Source organism: Lissotriton vulgaris, chromosome 10 (genome assembly GCF_964263255.1).
Source record: "Lissotriton vulgaris chromosome 10, aLisVul1.2, whole genome shotgun sequence".
NCBI classification, from domain to species: Eukaryota; Metazoa; Chordata; class Amphibia; order Caudata; family Salamandridae; genus Lissotriton; species Lissotriton vulgaris.
The window spans coordinates 881,686,919-881,710,066 of NC_141698.1; positions in this window are offsets into that span (position 1 = coordinate 881,686,919).

The window sequence follows — 23,148 nt, forward strand, 5'->3', positions numbered from 1 at the left end:
TGCTTCACAGACGTACGAGGCAGGTTCCCTATAAAAAAATATTGGTCCTTGGGGCTGCACCGCTGCAGTTATTTCTCCTCTTTAAAACGCTTATTTCGCTAGACACTGTTTTGCTATAATTAATTATAGTTTTCATATAAACATACGCCTGCCCTGGCTGGGAAACAACCAATGCGGAAGGGAAAGGTTAGCGTTTGTGCTGATTTAGACCAATCGCGTGAAGACAAGTTTTCGGGTTCCAGGAAGCGAACCCAATGGGGCGGTGACTGGCTCTGCAGCGCCAGCATTTCCATCTATTGGCTTAGGGAAGGGCGAGCGTCGATGTTTGCATATGTAAATTCACAAAGCCTATGGGCGTGCGCACAAGAGAATGAGTGACCGAGAGCTCATCAGCCCGCCAGCTAACATTCAACAGTTATACAAATGGGCCGGTTCTGTGGTCCGGCACTATTTTTTAATTTTGAGAGGGAGAGTACCGGCTCTTCTCAAGGGAGACGTAATACTTTTAATTAGTGTACAGGCACTTCTCAGAAATAAGCATTTCAAGCGCATTGGCGAGAATTATAGTAAGTGTTAAAGAAAAGTCTACCAAAATGTCTGCGGACACCATATCATGCACATCCACCGCCACATCCGCTGCCACATCCACCACCACCACATCCACCGCACCCACCACCATTACATCCACCACCACCACCGCATCCACCATCACCACATCCACCGCATCCACCACCACCACATCCACCATCACATCCACCATGACATCCACTGCCACATCCACCACCGCATCCACCACCACCCCATCCACCACCACCCCATCCACCACCACCGCATCCACCATCACCACATCCACTGCATCCACCACCGCATCCACCACCACATCCACCATCACCACCACATCCACCACCACCACATCCACCATCACATCCACCATCACCTCCACCATGACATCCACCGCCACATCCACCACCACATCCACCACATCCACCACCACCACCACACCCACTACAACCACCACCCCATCCACCACCGCATCCACCACCACCGCATCCACCACCACCGCATCCACCACCACCACATCCACCACCACATCCACCACCACATCCACCACCACATCCACCACCACATCCATCATCACCTCCACATCTACCATGACATCCACCACCACATCCACCACCACATCCACCACCACCACATCCACCACCACCACTTCCACCACCACCACTTCCACCACACCCACCACCACCACATCCACCACCACCGCATCCAACACCACATCCACCACCACCACCACCACACCCACTACAACCACCATCCCAACCACCACCCCATCCACCACCGCATCCACCACCACCGCATCCACCACCACCACATCCACCGCATCCACCGCATCCACCACATCCACCGCATCCACCGCATCCACCACCACCACATCCACCATCACATCCACCACCACCACCACATCCACCATCACCTCCACATCCACCATCACCTCCACATCCACCATCACATCCACCATCACATCCACCACCACATCCACCACCACATCCACCACCACATCCACCACCACATCCACCACCACATCCACCACCACTTCCACCACCACCACTTCCACCATCACCACTTCCACCACTTCCACCACCACCACTTCCACCACACCCACCACCACTACATCCACCACCCCATCCACCACCGCATCCAACACCACATCCACCACCACCGCATCCACCACCACATCCACCATCACCACCACATCCACCACCATGCCATCCACTGCCACATCCACCACCACATCCACCACCACCCCTACATCCACCACCACACCCACCACCCCTACATCCGCCACCACATCCACTACCACCACCACCCAATCCACCACTACCACCACCACCCCATCCACCACTACCACCACCACCCCATCCACCACTACCACCACCACATCCACCACATCCACCACCACCTCATCCACCATCACCTCCACATCCACCATCACCTCCACATCCACCATCACCTCCACATCCACCATCACCTCCACATCCACCATGACATCCACCGCCACATCCACCATGACATCCACCGCCACATCCACCATCACATCCACCACCACTGCCAAATCCACCACCGCCACTTCCACCACCGCCACTTCCACCACCGCCACTTCCACCACTGCATCCACCACCACTGCATCCACCACCACTGCATCCACCACCACTGCATCCACCACCACTGCATCCACCACCACTGCATCCACCACCTCATCCACCACCACATCCACCACCATCACCACCACATCCACCATCACCACCACCACCACCACCACATCCACCACCACCACCACCACCACATCCCCCAGATCCACCACCACCACCACATCTATATGTGTGTAGGTGCAAATGCAATGTTCTTGGATTTTCGTCACAATAAAATACACTGAACATAATCTTCACAAAAGTTATTTAAAAAACGTTTAAGCTATTGCCATTATAAATTACAATAACCTTTATTTAATAATTAATTATTTACAAAATTAAAAGCCATTGTTATTTGTAATATCAATACATCTAAGTCACGTAAATACAACACACATTGCATTACAAATGCCATAGGTGTCACATTTGCAAAAGTTAAAACTATTGACATTGTAACTGACAAAACTATTAATTTTGCTACTTTCAAAACCAACACATAAATAAAAAAAAGTGTCATTTACAATACCAATAGCTCAAACTTTACTAATGTGAGACCTATTGCATTTCCAATGCTTGTCTGTGGCTGCATTCAATATCCCAGAAATTGTGCAAGAGTCAACATTATACCAGAGGGAGGTTCAATCATATTCTGGATGCCTAAGATCTTCCAGGAATTGCCACCATTTTGAGATGGCTTGCATTCTACCTGAAGTTGACACCATCAAAACATGGATGCCAACTTAAGACAGATAATTACCATCATTCTACCAAATCCTTTATGGATGCCCACAAGTTTCCAAGAAATATCACCTTTATTTAAGCTTCAGCATTTTAATGGCTGTCGACCTCATGTCATGCATGTTCACTGATTGTCATGAATTGCCCCCATTCTATGGGGGCCACCGTTTTAAGAGGTTAGTGTTGGATCATGCCATCTATCCACCAGACGTCCAAGTAGCCAGGAATTACCACTATTGTACCACAGACCGCATTTAAAATGTTATTCAGTGGACGCAGCAGTCTAACTCAAGCAATTGCATGCACCCAAAGACATATATATATATATATATATATATATATATATATATATATATATATACACACACACACACTCACTCACTCACTCACACACTCACACACTCTCACACTCTCCCATTGCTCTCCCTTCTTTTGCTCTGGTCGGCATGTTGCAGCTAGTGAGGTTCCATTTGTGCTCCCAGGATAGGGAAGGACAGATTAGAGTGCCTCTGGGCAGCCCTGTTATGGAGTGCATAAGACTCACTGTAGCCACAGATAAAATCGCCCCCCTGAAAGCATTCAGGCAATTTCCCGTGGCTAAACAGGAAAAATGGTACACAGAGGCTCTTAGATCGGAGAAGCAGGAATGTAGGAGGATAGAGAAGAGGTGGAGAAAATACCATTCGGAGGAAAATAAGAAGGCCCACCGGGCAGCACAAACAAATTATTATAAACATGTTAAAGCCGCCCGTAAAAATAGCATAGCCCAACAACTTACGGAAGCTGGCAATTCACCTAAAGAGCTATATAGGATTCTTGAGACATTTGTCAAGCCTACGGCCTGTGTAAGCCCAGATGATTTTTCTCAAAGTCTGTGCTAGGAAGTCTCCTTATACTTTGAAAATAAAATTGACTCCATCTATGGTAAGATCCTAGCGTCCCAAACAGAAAAAGGTTCCCGGAATGCTCCTCTCCCCACCAGGAATACAAATTTCTCACTGACCACCTTTCCCCCTATCAATAGTAAAGAACTTCAAATATTAATGACCCATGTAAAATCCGGGTCTCCTGAGGATCTTATTCCTGCCAAAACCTTAGTCTCTCTGAGTCCTCTGTTGGGCCCTCACATTCAAGATGTAATAAATCAGTCCTTAAAGAAGGGACACGTGCCTACTGAGTGGAAGAGAGCGGTGGTGAACCCCATCCGCAAGAATGCTTCTCTCCCCTGGACGGAACTTTCCAACCTCCGGCCCATCTCCCTCCTACCCTACCTTAGTAAGCTTGCCGAGAAACATGTCAACGCGCACCTGTCCAACTACATCGAGGCAGCGGGCAGCCTAGACCACTCTCAATCTGGTTTTAGGCCTAACCATAGCACAGAATCAGCTCTCCTGTCAGTGACTGATAACATCAGGATGTCACTTGACGGGGGGGGCTCAGTGATTCTGGTGCTATTGGATTTGTCCGCTGCCTTCGACACGGTGTCGCACAAAATTCTTCTCGGCCGCTTGAGGGAGGTGGGAATAAAAGGGACTGCCATGGCATGGCTAGAAAGCTTTCTTGCGGACCGTCAACAAGGTGTCAAATTAGGCTCCCACAAATCCATCTGTAGGAAGCTCACCAAGGGAGTGCCTCAGGGCTCTTGCTTAAGCCCCACGTTATTTAACGTATATGTGGCCCCCTTGGCAGACATCATAAGATCTCACGGGTTCTCCCCAATCTCCTACGCTGATGACACCCAGTTGCTGTATCCCTTCCAAACCCTCACACCGACAGCTATACAATCTTTTCAAAATGGTATGAGAGCCGTGGCAGATAGGATGGCCCATAACTTCCTCCAATGCAATGTGACCAAAACCGAAGTCATGTTGTTTGGAGGGGCCACCCTGCTATGGTCCCCCGACTGGTGGCCACTTGAACTAGGACCTGTCCCTGTACCAAAACAGACTGTCAAAAATCTGGGAGTGCGCCTAGACCAAGCATTGATACTAAAAGATCATGTCAATCAAGTTACGGGCACTTGTTTCAGAGTAATTGAGCTATTACGATGCATTTTCCCCTTCCTGCCTGACATCCACAGGAAGACGTTGGTACAAGCATTGGTCATCGGTCGAATAGACTATTGCAATGGACTCCTCATCTCTGCCAATCAAGAACAACTGGGCAGACTGCAGGTGGTACAAAACACCGCAGCAAGACTCATCTTGAATGTCTTGCCCCGAACTCCTTCACGTCCACTCCTCTCTCAACTTCATTGGCTCCCGGTGAGACAACGCGTCAACTTTAAAGTTTGCTGTATAATGCACAAATGTATTTACGGGTCTGGCCCTAAATACTTAAGAGACATATTTGTCCCTTACTCACCTGGACGTGTCCTGCGTTCTAGCAACACTATGTTGCTACAGGTCCCTAGAGTGACGAGAGCAAGACAGGGAGGACGGGCCATCTCACTTAAAGGCCCCATGCTATTGAACTCTCTGCCCCCACAGCTGAGACACACCCCTAATCTTCTCTCCTTTAGAAAGAAGTTAAAAACATACCTTTTCACCCAAGACTAATGACTTCTCCTGTTATTTTGCAGTCTCACGTCCTTGGCTGTTCCTAATACCCTCCCAGAAGCTACGCGCGGAGATACCCCTTCGGGGCTGATTCAGGCGCAATATAAATATATAAATAAAATAAAAAATAAAGAGTGCCTGGGTGGGTTAGGAGTGAGAGTTGGTCCATAGGTGTGTTTTTGTAGAAGACAGCGAGGAAGGTGTAAACAATAGTTCATCTCCGGGCCTTGGGGAGAGAGAAAATCAGAGATTCTGTTTTATTTCTGGGATGCCTTCATACTGTTTGGGGATGTGAACAGTGAAGGCCAACAGATGTGCCTCAGTCAAGGGAGTAGGCCGACATGTTCCTTGTCATGCTGAGGGATTGTCTTATTTTTTATAATTCTATGCTGCAGATGGTAGTAGAGGGACCCTTTTGCAGCCATGAGAAAGTGTTTTTCCCCCAATGGGTACTTAGTTTACCCGTTGCAAGGTGCTCAGGAGTTTGTTTTTCAGAACTTCCACATAACGCTTTACATCAGCGTACCACCTTTTAGGCAAAAACAAAAAAAATCTAAGGGACATTTACCTGACTGGTTCTGTCTGTGTGAACAAGTACTCCACTTAGTCAGGGCTGTCTGAGCCAAAGAGCAAATAATAAATTAGAATGATAGGAAAAAGATTGTGCATCCACCATATTGTACAACCACCACAATTTTAACGCCTCTGGAAATAAATTCAAACGGAATCGTGGTTTGTTGGTGTTAATCTGTGTTTCTCTTCGATGTATTTAGCTGCCCTCTGTTATATACAGTTATACTAAAAAAGCAGACACGGTCAACTCATAAAATGCAGGCTACAATGTAAAACTTCTAATAATCAATAAACATACTCTTCGTTGGGTAACCAAATATATGTCTTAAAAATTCTTTTGATTTCTACTTAATAAGTGTTCTATTGAACACTCCTTTTCTGAGAACTTCCAGGATCTATGAAAAGCTCTTATTTTTACGATTGATAATAAGGATTATACGAGGAGGTATTGAAAAAAAGAATCTGATCTTGTTTCAAGAGTTGGACACTTCTACAACATATTATCAATGCCAAACAAATCACTATACGCAAATATCGTAGCAAAGATGTCATGATCCTAAACATAGAGTATACATAATTACAGTGTAAACTACAAAAATAGGGTCTACAAAATATTGTAGTCCTAAATATCAATATAATATATATATAAATATATTTTTAAAGAATTTACAATTCTACAAAAACAAATATATATGTAAATATAAAGGTTATACTTAAAATATATATTTAATTTATAATAAATATACAATTAAATAAGATTACACATTAAAAAAGTGCTAATTTGAAAACAAAATGTGAATATCTAATACATTTAAAATGAACATTAAAATTAAACAATATTATTTAAAATTAAGTTGTTAAAGCTACTGAAATACCTAAATGAAAATATTACAATACAAATATACTGTAAAATTGCAAGTAATACGTTAAAACAGAAAATACAATTACAAAAACACTGATAAAAATACAATGAAACTGATATAGCTTAAAAAAGAAAATATTTTAAATTAAAAATTCAAAGTAATAACATAGTGAAATGAATATAAAAGTAACATTTAATATAAAAATTAACCAAAATGTTAAAAAAATTCTTTCCAAATTTTAAATAAAGTCAACAAATGTTACATTTGAAGGAATACAAATGCCCACTCCCTTCATCATAAAAACAGCTGGGAAAGGGTTTTACTAGGAGCATGCAATATACTATTCCAACTTTAAAATAAGCAACAGAAGAGAAAATATTGGTCATTTCAGGGGTTTATAATTACTATTCCCCCTTTAACCTTAGCAACTGTAGGGAAAAAGTTAGGCTTGGGATAGGAGGGTGGTCAGACTTGATATTCCCCTTCCAATCTAAGCAGAAGAGAAATCGTTGTATGGCTCATGTTTGTAATTCTCACTTAAATCTAAGCAACGTTTGGGATAGATGGACTTTGATATGGTCCGATTTACTTTTCAAAGTCCAGCTCAAACAACAGTAGGGAAATTGTTGAACTTTGCATAAAGCTGGGTTGGGGTGAAAAGTCATTCCTATTACACCTATCTCTGCTGCAGATTTTTACGTCTCCATGTGAAAGACTACACTGCGATTACAGCTGCGGATGTTAAGCAGGCGATTCAGGATTTTGCTAAAAATAAACCCCAGGCCTCTACTGCCTTCCTATAGAAGTCTACAGCACTTTCGTGGCAGTCTGGCATCTCAGTTAGCTGAAATGTACAATGAGGCCCTTTAGTTAGGTGAGTTACCATCACCTTCAGGAATCTTTGCTTGTATCCATTCCCAAGCTGAACCAGGACCCTACATCCACATCCTGACCTATCCTCATATTAGGATCATATTCTAAAATACTGATGAAAATCTTGTCAAATATGTGCAAATTCTTCCAGAACTTCACCATCCAGATCAAAACTGGTTTGTCCCTGGGCGCAGCGTCTCGCACAATCATTCTCTTTCATGTACAGGATCAGGGGCAGTTCCCACTTGCGGCCTGTCTGGTTCTCCATGAGTAAGAGGCATTTGATTTGCTAGGCTGGGATTGCCTTTTTAAAAATAAATCGTGAGTTTTATATAGCACAAGCTTGACCCGAAGGTATCTGAGCGCTTGACCCAAAGGTATATAAGCGCTTTACATGAGCACCTGTTGCATTACAGACGGATGCATTCATTTTGAATGGGGAGATACATGATTTGCCCCGAATCACAGGATATTAAGCATCCTTTGCCGAGACTCAAACAGAGTTCCCCAACATAGAGGTCGATCGATTTAGCAGTTAGGCTACATCCTCTCCTACTTGTTTCAGGTCCTTGCACAGATGGGTATAGGTAAACACCTTCTAGCATATATGCAGCTCTTTTATACTAAGCCTCTCTTGTATGGCTGGGACGGTACATCTCTCTGTTCCTGGTAAAATGTGGCACCGGCAGGTGTTCCCTGCTCTCTCTGCTATTTGCGATGGCTATGGAGCTGCTTGCCATCTGGCTACAGAGGGATGGTCAACACTGGTGTATTTCCCTTGCTGACCGGATGCATACCGTGTCACTATATGTTGATGATCTACTATCGTACCTCGGTGACATCTGTACAGATCTATCCCCCATTCAAGATGCACTCCAGATGTTTGCCAGGCACACTGGCCTTGCAGTCAACTATGCGGACGACACGTAGCTGGTGTTGGTCCTGACGGAAGGCTACTCTCTGAATATCTCTAGATTCAGAGATGGGCTGGCTGCCATTGCGGAATGGATGACCACCAACTGCTTGCAGTTGAATGCCAGCAAAACTGAGGTCCTGCTAGTAGGGAGGAACTCGGGTGCCTGGACTGAGCACTGGTGGCCAAGTGTTCTGGGCTCTACCCCTAAACCCAAAGCAGTGGTTAAGAACTTGGGGGTATGGATGGACTCCTCCCTCAGCTTCCAAGACCACACACAAAGAGTTGCCAGCACCTGCTTTGGCCTCCTGCGTGGCCTTAAGCCCCTTTTGACGTTTTTTGATTCCTCGACTCACCAGCTGATTGTCCAGTCAGCTATTCTATCCCGACTGGACTATGCCAGCTCTATTCTTCTAGGGGCTAACCAGGCTGAAGTAATTTGGATGCAACGTGTTCAAAACGCTGCTGCTAGGGCTTTGTTGGGGCTCCCACGGACCTGCCCTACAGCTGGTGCCATCAGGAAACTCCAATGGCCCCCCCATGGCTTCACATATTAAATTTAAAACGCTGTGTCTCTCCTTTAATGTTTTGAAGCTGTCCACGCCTAGCCTATTGGCGAATCTTCTCACTCCTTATGCTCCCTCCCTCCAGTTGCGTTCCCTGGGGTAGCACTTGGTTACTGTCCCTCAAGTGAAATATCTCCGCGCTGGTGATTGGTCCTCCTGCTATCTGGCGGCCAGACTTTGGAATTTGTTACCTGTTCAAATTCGGAGTATGGAAAGCCATCAAACCCTCCTTTTCCACTCTTGTTAGGCTCTGCTTTCCTCCCCTTTCTTTTCAGTGTTTTTCTGCTCTAGTGGCTGGTTATTTGATGCTGGCAGTGCCGGGACGGCAGCTGTGCGCTATACAAATCTTAACATTACATAACATAACAAGTCCTCCTGCTCCAGAATACTCTGACTTGGCCTCAGAGGAGATCTGCTTTGGTGGGATACCACTTGCATGGTGGAATTCTGCTGTCCGGTAATTAGGTATTTGCCTGTATCACTCGCCGACTCGCCTCCTAGAATGCAACTTTAGACCTACACTAACCGCATTTAAGTCACTGGTACAATTTTGGAAAAGATTACCACTTGCTGCCATGGGGAAAATGGCTTTGTCAAAGAAGATAATCTTACCGTGCCTTCTTTACTACTTTACCAACCAACCTGTGGTACTTCTCCGCAGCTTCTTGCTTGAACTCTATCCATTGCTGATAGAACTTATCTTGGGCAATGCCTGCTGCCGGAAAGCCCTGACAAAGTTACAGTTGCCTACCAGAGGGATCAGCCTAGGCGCCCCATCATTTGGCGCCTCCTTCCTAAAGGGACCGTTACAATAGGTTGGCAACCCGTTATTTCGAGGAAACATACCAAGGCTCATGACAATTTGATGCTTACTGCTCCCAAACTCTCACAGACTCCTTGCACTCTTTACAAGTGCAGGTTGCCCGCAAATATATCGCTTGTTAATCAGGGATATACTCTACTGCAGAACTGTGTAGCTGGCACAATCGGTCCTTGACCACAGCTGGTGACCTATTTTCAGATTGCGACCTCCTTTTGTTTGAGTAAATTCAGATGGACCATAACATCCCTCCTGGACAATTCTTCACTAGCCCTCAACTACATAACACCTACCATACTGTTATATGTAATCAGAAAAAAAGATTGTGCTGAGAAATTTTGGAGACTACTTTATTGTCTCAGAAACAGGAGCCCAAAACCAGGTACTCTCACATCCAAAGTAACTGCCAGAGTGAGACTCTAACCGCAACTCCCAACCACCAAAACCTGGAACGTCAGCCTAAATAGAACAAACACAACACTCTAGGACTACTGTGCATCTTGTGAAGCAGCACAAGATTCACAGCAACTAATCCATATGTAACGCCATCCTTCACCTTATACAAATCAAAACAAGATACCCAAAACAAGCATTTACATACACATTCAAATCACACATATTTCTAAACTTCTCTGCATATTATAATCTTTCAATCTTGCAGGTAGCGAAACATTACGACAAACTCTTAGTGTAGTACTTTTTTATCTCCAGGAGTAGACCACTCTTTTGAAACTGACACTGAAGTTGACTCATCCCCAGAACCAGGACTCCACAAAGAGTTATCATTGAAACTAGAACTAGGGGCTGAAGGTGTACACTCGGAACCAACCAACCATAAACCAGCTTGCATCGTCTGTGTGATCAGAAAATCCCACATAACCTTTTTCTTTATAAAACACAAAAAAATTCAAAACTGAATGGCACCCTGGTATACTTTCGGAATCTTAACTGGAAGGGTGAACTTGGATTCTATAATAACCCGGTCTTCACTCCTGTACTCAACATCCTTAGTATGATCTTTGTTGTCAAAGTAACCCTGCATGACTCCTTGTTTTCTTTTACCACTTCCTTGACATCTGCATTAACATCAGACCAAAAAAGGTATTTGACCCAAGCAGGGCATAAAGCACATCTTGGTAACCTTTGACGAAGTAATTTTAAAGGTGACAACCCTGCAACACTATGTGGAGTCACCAAATATTTCCACGTTTTCCTCCTTAAAAATTTCTCCATTTTCAGATTGCACCCCCCTCCTTCAAAAGCTCTGTGCCTCAGGCTACAATGACTTCCTCAGCAACTATGCAGGAAGCATGCCGGCCAAGACACATCAGGACCCTTCAGCAACTTAAAACTGGATTTGCAACCCCTCGTCTACTGGCATCACCTCATAATCATACCTGTGGCAACTGAAAAACCAGCAAAGAAATCCACACACTGGTAAGCCTTCACATCTTCCACTCATTGCCAATATATGTTACATGTGATCAGAAAAGAGATTATGCAGAGGAACTTTGGAGACTACTTTATTGTCACATAGAAACAGGAGCCCACAACCAGGTCCTCGCAAGTCCAGAGTAAATGTCCAGAACCTGGAACGTCAGCCAGAATAGAACAAACACCCTAGAATGAATATCCATAAACAACACTTACCCCTATGGTCTACACGCGACTACTATTTTCACATGGCAGACCTGTGGTGCCCTCTCTGTAAGTTGGGGAACTCGAACCTCCGCCACATGCTATTGTTACTTCCTATGGTCTTGTCCCACCCTCATCACCCACTGGAGGAGAGTAAAACCCTACGATGCCCAAAGAGAGCCTCCCATCCTGGAACCAACTTACCACCTGAAGATTAAACAGAAATGGAGATTTGGTGGTGTTCCAACCTTAGACTTTTTCGCAAAGTGGAGGGAAGATGATCAAAAGGGGAACTAGAAATGCTGCTTATACCATCAAGCAGGTGAAACATTGCAGCATGTCATGTATATCTGCCCTGAGCCAATAGTGAAAAAACCTGTTCATTTAATGCATTAGGGATCAGGTCCTGTAGATCAGCAATAATTGAGTCATTAGATAAAAGGAATGCAATGCTTAACATTCGATTTCTACAGTTCTTGGACATCTCTAAATCCCTTGCCAAAGCAGAACTTCAGATGAAGGCGGAGGCCAAGATGGACTGTAAAGAAGGCCCCCGATAAAAACCCTTGAAATCCACTTACATTATGGTGGGCTGCTAGGGAGTATGTAACCTTGTTGGTTCCCAATTCCACCAGGTTAGATAGCCCGACTTTTCCCAGCTGTTCCTATGATCAAATATTAGCATTTTTGCACGTTTTACAAACATTTGCACATTGCATAGGCCCCTGCCGTTTCTATATTCGCGCAGGTTACTATAGGATGCTACATAGAATCAGGGCTATTTGGGTTTTCTTTCCGGCTGCTAACTAATAAGCAAGATCTGCGTGGTTGGACTTTATGCACTATTTTACAAATGCTGGTAACATTAGAAGCAGCCAAATTGCACTTGTGCATATTGATTGCATATGATTGATTTTTCTTCCCCCAATTTTTATTTATTTATTGTGCGTTTAACAGTATACTTTAAAAAAAAGTTTATGGTTTTTATTGACTGATAAACAAATAAGCCATTCATTCACCTACTGTAGGGAAGTACACTCTACGCTATGTGGGATCACCAAACTCACAGACATTTATACGCGGGAGGTCTGCATCCAAGGCAATTTTAAGAACAAGAAGAAATACTCAGTACGTAATCGCTTCACAGTAAACTCATCCAAAACTGAAGTCTTACTATTTGGAAGGAATATTTCCTTCTTGTCTTCATGTTGGTCGCCTCCCTAATCCTGTCACTAATGTAAAATCCTTGGAATACTATTATATTGGAAATTGTCTTACAAGGGCCATGTCAATTAAATTACATCTGCTTCTTTCTTTACCCTGAAATTACTCAGAAAGGTCCTTCCCTTCATTCCATCAGTTCTGCAGAAAACTGTTGTATTAGCCTTCATCGCATCAAAACTATTTTACTGTAATGCCCTGTTTAAGAACATCCAGAAGAGATTCCTTAATAAGCTTCAGACCTTACAGAACGCGGCAGCCCGGTTACTGATGGACATTCCTATATTCAAATCCATGTCCCAATCCTTAGTTCAGTTGCACTGGCTTCCTATTAGGAAGTGCATTGACTTCACAGCGTTGTGTACAGCCTTCAAGTTTCTGCACAACATAGGCCTGGAATATCTTCCCCAAAATGTGTGGCTACACTCCAGCTAGGCCTTTTTGATCTGCAGCAGGCGTTTTGTGGTCTGCACTGCTCAACTGTGGAAATCCTTGCCCCTCAGCATTAAAAGAAACACTGATTTGCCAGCCTTCAGAAAGTCACTTAAAAAATGGCTCTTTAATCAGTAATTTCAATCACTTCACAGTGAGAGGTGCAACTTTTCCTTCTGGTTCAGTGTCTAGACACCTCTGGGTAATAGAGTGCTTTATAAATCCTCATTTTATTTAATTTCACAGGGTTGGGCCTTTTACTTGCCAAAAGGACACTTACACTACAACAGAGGGTGCCACATGTTCTACCACTGGTGGCATGGCAGGGTTTAGTACGCAAATGGGGACCGGCAGAAGGGACCCCCTCCACTACAAAGAAGCACACCGCCTTTGCAAGAACCCAATTTCTCAAGAGTGGAACACTCACAACAAAATTCTTGCACCTCATGTCCCCAGATGATCTCCCCCTGGAACTCGACTGCACTGCAGCCTTGACCTGGGAACCTCCAGTGGACATCCTCTCCACAGTCCTTTATCGCTAGTACAAATTCCTTGACCCATCTCACCCTCCCCTTTTTGACTGCTCACACATCAGAAGCACACAGTGAGTCCACATCACCGTTCTTCCTAAATTGCTATTTTTCCATTATTCGAACCAATACCCATTAATCCCACGGCCGTTCATCTTACTGCGATTCTGTCTGCCTCCATGCCCTGCCTCCCATCTCCTAGTTGTGGCATCTACCCACTGAGTTTGCATTGATTCTTGTAATTGTGTGAGTTGATTGTAACACGTAAATGTAAGACATGGATACCCTATATATTTTTTTCTTTTCCTTGGCAATGACATGGTATGGCCACTGTTTCTGATGGTTTTTCATCCTTAATTCTTATCTTTGCGATTTCCTTTTTTTGGGGATTCTTCTTGCATTACTGTGTTTATGTTTACCAATGAACTCTAATACATTTTATTTTTAAACCTAAAATGATAAAAACAATACATTTTACACTACATAATCTCTAAAGTATTCAGGAGATCGCACCATCCTGTCCAACCTTCTGTACTGTTAACTCTCTGTCACTCTTTTTCACCTCACATGAATACATACTGTACAATGTGAATTTAAGAGAAATTGTGAGAACATGGCAATAACTAAAATGATATAAAATATAATTCACAGTACATAATCTCTCAAGTATCCAGGAGTCTGCACCAGCCTGCCTGACCTTCTTGGTGCTACTAACTCTCTGTTACTCTTTTCTACCATAGGTTCCCCACCAGATGTTTCAACCTTCCTCCCTTTCTACACAGCTATTCTATTTAGGTTTCAAATGTGGTGATCCTCTGTTTTGACAGCATTTTTAAAGATTTGTATGACTCTCAGAGGTTTAGAGTATTTACCACTTCTCTTCTTACACACAGGCCTTTTCACCAATACCCAAATCACCCACGCTTACTTTTGTCTCTTTTACAGACTTCCTTCAATGAAAATTCTCTTTTCTGTTTTTTATCTTCATGTCAAGCAGCGGATAGCCAAAGTGTATTGCACCAACACAAAATGTTGTATCAATAAAATTCTTCTACAAGACTTCCTTTTGCCTGTTTTGTCATTTCTGTCTCATGTGGGACTAGAACTTTGATAGATGCCACAACCAATGTATCCATCTTCAGTCATGATTCTTCATCTCTTTCATGGTAGTGGAGAGGTTCAAGAAGGTACTGCATCTTATGTAGTCTTAGAGACATCAGTCAGAAGATGGGGTGGATGAATGTGCAACATAGAAGGGGAGAGGGGCTATGCATGGGCAAATAAATTTTTGGGCATTTAAGTTGGTTGTTGGCCTCGATCGGTGAAGCTTCATAAGAAGTCAATAGGCACTTCTGTCTGTAGCTAGGATGTAAGATGGGCTCTATTGAAATTATATTGGCCTTGTAGGCACTATATTCTTTTCTCTTCCATCCGAACACATCCTCCTCATCTTAATTGACCATTCCAAGGCTAGTGTGCATCAAATGGGCTTTCTACTCCTCATCTCTGGCAATTATGTTTGTGTTGTTTTTGAATATAGTTCCTATCATCCTCTGCATTGGTAGATGATAATCCAATTACCTCATCATCTGAGGTTTTTCAGGACCGAACACCACTGTCCTATACCAGCCATACTTTTTTAACAGACAAAGTTGAAATAGCACCAAGGCTCTAGAGGAATTTTTATTTCACACAATTAGTACACTTGATTATCTCACATGTAAGTAGAACATATGGTGGAACATGTACACACCCAACCAACTTTGAAGAAAAGAAAAAAAACTTCAAAAAGCTTTAAAAGTAGAGAGTTTTAAGAAGTTTAAGAGAATAAGTGAAACAACGAACATGCCTGAATGTGTGTATATATAGGCCAAGTATTTCAGATCTAGAATGCTAAGTGAATGAAGCTTATGTAACTCATAGAGAGCAAAAACATTTTAGGAGTGACTATGAGGTTAATATCTTTTGATTTCAAGTGCCTGTCTGGGATATACCAGGAGCCTTTAACCTACAGATTCTCCATTGTGATACATTGAAAGTGTTTAATAGTCATGCAGGCTCCCTTAGAACAAATTCTCTTTGCATTGGCAAACAGGTCAGGGATTGTCCGGCTGCAATTGGGCTTTTAAAAAGAAAGGTAGATTTCCATTCCAGTTCAAACTGCTTTTTATGAAATTATTTCAGTACATCACATTGTTGCTGTTTCTGTTCATGATTGGCCATGTGTGTTTCTCTCCATGCCTGAACATTAGGGAATTCTGTGTCATTGCATAGCATTATGAAATGTATTTTAAGATATGTGTTTAGATTTAATGGGCTCCCTTGAGTTTACAGGTCACAATATTGCCTTGCCACATCATGAGCTAACATATTTGTTGATCCTTGAGATGTGTACGAATGGCACATGCGTCTGTACTGGCCTGTACATACATATTTATAATCTTATGTCCTGGTGGATGTGCTCTGAAAGACACACTGTTGTGGACTTGTTACAAAATATAGTGTCTTATGTTATGTTATGTTATTTATTTTCTTCTATAGCGCACGGCTACTCACAAGAGCATCCCAGCACTTTGGCGAAGAGAACTAAGTGCAGAGTAACAACACAACAACTAAAAACTGAGGGAAATCTAGAGCTACTATTGAACAAAGAGCCAGGTCTTCAGTGCTTTCCTGAAAGCTAGAAGGCTGTTTCCCTTTCTCAAAGACAGAGGTAGCTCATTCCAGCCCCGAGGAGCCAGATAGCGAAAAGACCGACCACCTATTCTAGAACGCTTGATGGCAGGCACTACTGCTTTGGCCAAGGAGGCTGACCGCAAAGCCCTGTTAGGCAGATAGAAAGATAGGCGTTTCCCAATATACTTGGGGCCTACACCGTGCAGGGCTTTGAAAGCCAAGGTCAGGCTTTTAAATAGGATTCTCTTGGGAATGGGCAACCAGTGCAATGCTTTAAGCAACTCAGCAGCACTGACCCGTCTCGGGAGCCCAAAGATGGCACGAGCTGCCGAATTCTGCACCACCTGCAGGCGGGTCAAAAGATATTTAGGTAGGCCCAAATAGAGGGGGTTCGCATAATCCAAACGCAACCCTATAAGAGCCTGCACAAATGTCTCTAGTTAATACTTAAAACCTTGTGCAGTATGGCTTTAAACGACTTCACATGGCCCAGTACTCAGTGCACCCCAAAGGCCCAGGTGTGAGAATATCGAGGCCGATTCTCCTGTGTGCGGGAATGCACCTTGTGAAACCACTGTCTGTTCAGAGTGAAGCCTAAGGTCAGAGGGTCTGGGGGTGTATGAAACGCTCCCTCTAGCAGCCCCTGAGCCTGTCCCCACTCTCCTGACTTCGCACTTCCTCCCTCACATTTACTGCCAGCTAATTGCAGGCAGTAAATGTGAGCAGAATAGACCCCAATGTTGGGGAAAACCTGCAGCTTTGATCTGATAGTTGCATGCCCTCTAGTTTCGTCTACAATCCACAGGATAAATCGAACTCTTTGCTGACATAGAAGTCTTACTGAGTGCGATCATGGTGACATAAAAGTATAATGTAATTCTGACAATGTGAAAGTATGGTTGTGCAAAGTTGTGAAGTTCATAAGTTTGCAACTTGGCTTTATTTTTTAAAATGAAGAAAAAAAAGAACATGGAGCCTTCGGGGGAAGTGGAAGAGCGTCCCCTCTGCGTCTTGGTGCCACGTGCCACTTCCCTGCAGGACCACTGTTGCTTTCCTCTTTGATTCTCAGATATGCACCTTCATTCTCTGCTCTGTTTCCAACTGTTGGGCATCTGACTGGTGGAGAATGGATGGTATACAAGCGCCGGAATATTTACATGCAGCCACTCGGGACAAGGGTTAACACTGAGTGGTAGCAAGTAAACGGGTGAGACCGCTGCCTTCAAGTTGACATGCCCTTGTAGGCAGGATTTCTAGCTCCACCCAGATAAGGCTAAATGACACCTACTTGAAGTTTGAAACTTTGTCAGTCACACACCCCAGTGTGTGGCCTACCATAGACTGAGCAGCAGAGGGTTCCAGTTCATTACACCATCCACAGAGGCCATGAATGCCTGCCTAATTAGGAACAAATAATACGCAGTACTAGAACTTCAAAGTTGACATTGTTGATGAGAGTCAAAGACAAAAGACTTGTTTTATTTTAAAGTTTGTGTTATGTTTAACATTCGCAGTTGAACCTGCAACTAAGCGTAAAAAAAAGCCTAGCGCACTTCACGGCCTAAGCCAAAGCCGGCAGCTACACAGGAGCAGGAGGGCTTAAATTCTCATCACTTGGAGTCTATTCTTATTATTGATGAGTACCAAAAGTGTTTTGCATGGGTATTTCAAAATAATAAAGTGCTTGGAAGCAATTGAGACCCAGCTGCCTATCATTTCGAACACTTGCACTAGGATATGGGCCCCTCGACCGCCACAAACCCTAGAGCCAGGGGTGGCACCTAGTAATAAGACTGCGTCACTTGGATTGGAATTATTTAAAAATCCGGGTCCAAATCACGTTTTGGCTACACCATCCTCCATCCCCCCTCAGTCCCTGTGTTATCAACACAAGGCTTATGCAATGGCGGAAGTGAAACTGCTCAGGGCAGTCAAAAAGGCAGAGCTGTTAACAATAAACATACACCCTCCAGACCACATAGAGCTTATGATCAACACAATTATAATCACCTAGGAAGGGGGGATGAAGTTTTACAATCCACAACTATAAACCTGCCTCCCAAATGCTGCCCATATATTTTAACCATGGCAGGAGTGGCATAGCTAAAGGAAACCCATCAGAGTCTTGGAATGAACTACGCATTAAGGTCACACACAGCTTAGGGTGCACACGAATTGTAACCCTGCAGAGAGACTGGAAATTATTAAGGTGCACAGAGCAAGTTGGGTTGTCCCTTCAAGGAAAAATATCGAAGGAGAAAGTGTCACAGTTCATTTTAGCCACCCTGAATGTGGGAGGAAATTGTTGAATGTGCAGATGCTGGCAATAATCAATGGCTCAAAGATTGTCTTCTTGCCCTGGGTTGCTTCAATAAGCCAACTAGACAAATATTGTGTGTACCAGCACGGGGAATTCAATGACAGCCAGAGTTGGAACTGCCATGTGAGGACAGATTTGCAGCCTTGTCAAATTATAATGAGGTGGAATGACTGACAGCTCCTAATGGGCAAGCAATGGCTTTGGGTTGTCAGATTCACAGTTACAAAGAGCTACAAGCCGGCGCTCTAAGGATTCTGTTGTACTGCCATCATTTATGACCCAGATTGAAGATAAAGGGCACATTATTAGCTTGGAAACCTCCTGGATAGGACTGTAATGCAGAATCACGGATGTTCTCTTTTAATGCCTGCCCATACGCCCCTATCTAATAAGGACTCATAGCTAAAAATATTGAGTTAGATCATTGCAGGAATCCGTTCTAAGATATTTCTACCTGGCAATATTTTATTAAGTCATATGAAGTTATTTTATTGCAGGAAACGAATTCTAATAATCTTGATCACTATAGAGGGAGGAATAGTACTTATATTGTAGACCATGTTTTTAACTCTAACAATTTAAGGAATTTTCTGTTCCATGGTACAATTGTTGGTACAGACTTTGGGGACCACAATCCCATTGAGGTCTCTCTAGAAATGCCCTACAGAGAGACTTATCTTGTAGCCCCATGTCTAGCCAACCTAATACCAACTACAGATAATTTTAGGCTACGATTGAAGCTTCTCGGTCCATTAAAATCTTCTGATAGGTTGATAGCGGAGAACTTATGGCTGGCGATGTGTTGCTTATCTGACAATATTAATGGCGAACCAACAGTCTCCTTGTTCGTGGCTTTTTGCTGCAAAATTTGACTTTCTTTGTTGGTATCCTTCGCATTAATCTCTCAGAGCCCTTGCTGGTTGGATCACTAGTGTTCACTCCCGAACCATCAGTTAAGAGGGGCTATAAATGCAGAGCCCTAGGACCTTCCATTAGTGACTTCTTTATGGAAGGTGTATAAAGCAGTCCATAATAAAAGAGGGGCTGAAATTATCACACAGCAGTGGGCCATTCTGTCTGTTGCTGCTAATACACGAGACAGCAAAACCTTTTGGAATGCTGTGTCTACCATGTGCTCCCTTGATCATGGAGGAATGACAGTCTGATGTCATATAAATGGGGAGGAGTGCTGTTACGATTTATAGACATTTGCACAGATTTCAATCCGATCCCTCCGCGGCTATGGCAACGGGGCTGACCCACCTTGTTTTGTTATCTTTGTGCAGGATGTAGAGATCGCTATCCAAGAAAGTGCAGGTGGCAAAGCACTAGGGCCGGTGTCCCTATCGGCATCATTAATTGCAATGTAAAGCTGTGGGCCCAGTTGTTGACAAATGTGTATAACACTCTGAATTATTCTTTGATCCCTTCTTCTTTGACTTCCTCAACTATTGTCCCGATTTTAAAAAAAGGAAATAAGGTGGAACTGAAATGTTAATACCCTATTTCCTTGATTGATATCCCAGCACAAATTCTGGGGAGAATCCTGTACAACAGAATAGTAGGGTGGATTAATGATAATAATGTATTAACCCCTTGTATGCTGATGATGAACCCCAGCCGTCATGTACTACGGTGCTCGTGTGCTGATGACGGCTGGGGTTCGTCATGGCCCGCCCCTGTTCGTTTGTTTACCGCACAGCGGCGGAAACGGGCCAGCAGCGAAGGGGTTAAATGACTGTCAATATGGTTTTAGAAGCAGCATTGAGACTATAGAGCAATATCTAAATTTAAGCTTAATCATTGGGAAGTATACTGTGGCCAAACAGACAACCTTGTATCTTGCCTTTATGGATTTGTCAATGGCATTTGACTGTGTTAATCTGGCAAAATATGACAGTTACTTATTAACTTAAAATGGATCCATCATTAGTGCACTTATTGATTTCCCTACATACAGGCACAAAGGTTCGAGTGAGCTTTGGCAGTAAGGGGGACGTATTTGATGAGTTCTTCTGGGATCTGTCAATGATGTCTATTAGCTCCATTACTTTTTATTTTATGCATAAATGAGCTGAGTGTAGAACTCACTAATAGCACCCCTGACATACCCCAAGTATGCCGCACCCACTTCCTGCCTTACTGTATGCGGATGACACTATTTTAATTGGCCGAACTCCCAAAGCCTTCCTCTTTTTACCTAATCCTTTGTTAAATTGATGCTAATCTTAATCTGTCAATGTTAGATCTGGGGGTCTCTAGTTGGCAGAGGTAGGTACCAATGTCCAAATAGGGACCCTTGCTTCTAGTCAGGGTAAGGGGGATACACTCTTTAGATAACCCCTGCTCACCCCCTTGGTAGCTTGGCACGAGCAGACAGGCTTATCAAAGGCAATGTGTAAAGTATTTGTACCAACACTCACAGTACCACAGTGAAAACACCACAAATGGACTGCATATCAGTTTAGAAAAATAAAGTTATTTATTCTAAACTTACACAAGACCAAAATGACAAAAATCCAACACACACAGTTCAAGAATATGATTTTAAAAGAGTTCTAGAGTTTGCGTCAAAATAATCCACAGTTGCGTCACGTTTAGCCCAAAGCACCTGTAGATGCAAAAAAAGTCCCAAATGGAAGCTGCAGCGTTGAAAAACAAGCAATGCGTCACTCCTGAGACCCTGGGAAGCTATGGGACAGCCCCGCTGGGCGTGTTGCGACGAATCCGGTCTGTATGGGGAGGGATGTGATACCTTGTATGGATTTTGGTGTGCAGGTTCGGTAGGAAGCGTCTCGCACAGGCACGATGCGACGATCTTGGGACGGCGACGATCTCAGGTGCGGCGGCGACACGCGTCGCTGCGTCGATCTTCTCCTCTCATGGCCCCTCGATGCGATGGCTATGTGACGATGTTAGCAGCGACGTGATGCGGTCCGCAAGCAAGTGGTGCGACGATCTCACCCAGTGACGACAGGCTCTGCGACGATACTCGAAGCAACAGGAATCTTCCCACACCGGGGCGATGCATTCCGCAAGCGAACAATGTGTCAGTTCTCGCAGTCGCAACTGGCGCTGCGATAATCTCGATCCTCAGGGCGACGGGAATTTCCTCGCACTGTCGACGATGCGCCCTGGAAGCGAGCGATGCGTGAAAATTGCAGATTGTCTTCTTTTCTCCTTGTCCAGCTTCCCAAACAGCTTCCCAAACAGCAGGCAACAACTTCCAGAGGCCTCACAATTGGATTGAGCACTCTAGGAAGGGCAGAACTCACTCGTAGTCTGGGTAGCCCTTTTTATACCAGTCTTTCCTTTTCTTATGCAGCAGATTACAACAAAAGGGAGATCAACCAGGACAAAAGGCAGGTACAGGGCGAGGACTGACAAACAAAGCGAATGTAGCAGCGAGGTCCAAACAATAAATGCTAATGGGATTTGTAACCCTATGGGATCTGATGGCATGATTAATGACTGTGATTTAAAAATTGTTAATTTGTCTAATACAATTCTTGAAAATGATGAATTGGCAGTCCTACGTAAAGGTTTGGAATTCTGTCCCACCCAGAGTGGGACAGACCAGACCTGATTGGTGTTGTTTCTTTGGCAGGTTAGCAATTTTCAAAGTTGTAGTATTTTCTTGTAGGAACTTCAAGCAAAGAGATAAAAGTTGGAGAGTGTTTTGTTAATTTTTTACTAATTTAGATTTATTATTTTACTTACATGTAGGTTATAGTTTAAATATAAGTTTTACTTACTTGGCAAGGTAGTTATCAAGATATATATATATATATATTCTTTTTTTAAGAGTTTGGTTAGAGAATTCAGCAGTTTTGCAGCATTTATTGTTTTCGAAGTATTTAATTGAATACATTTTACCTTTTATATTGTTGATTAAATTGTTTGTCTGATTTTTATTGGTAAGTGTGTTTCTATTTTGATTTTAACTTTTTTGTCAGTTATTTGTTTGTATGGTAAATGCTAATTTACCATACAGCGGCTGGTGCTGTTGTAAGCAGCACCCACCGCAATGCCAAAGAGGCATGCTGTGCATTGCCATGCACAACGTGACAGGCACCACATGGTGCCTGCCACCTTGAGCATGGCAATGTAGCCAACTGCAGCCCCCCACCCCCTACCCCCTAGTGTGGAGTGGTGTGGCTCACTGGTTAGAGGCGGCAGACCCGGAAGCAGAGGATGGCCTGGGACCAGGGTTCAATTCCAGACGCAGCAGGGTCGTG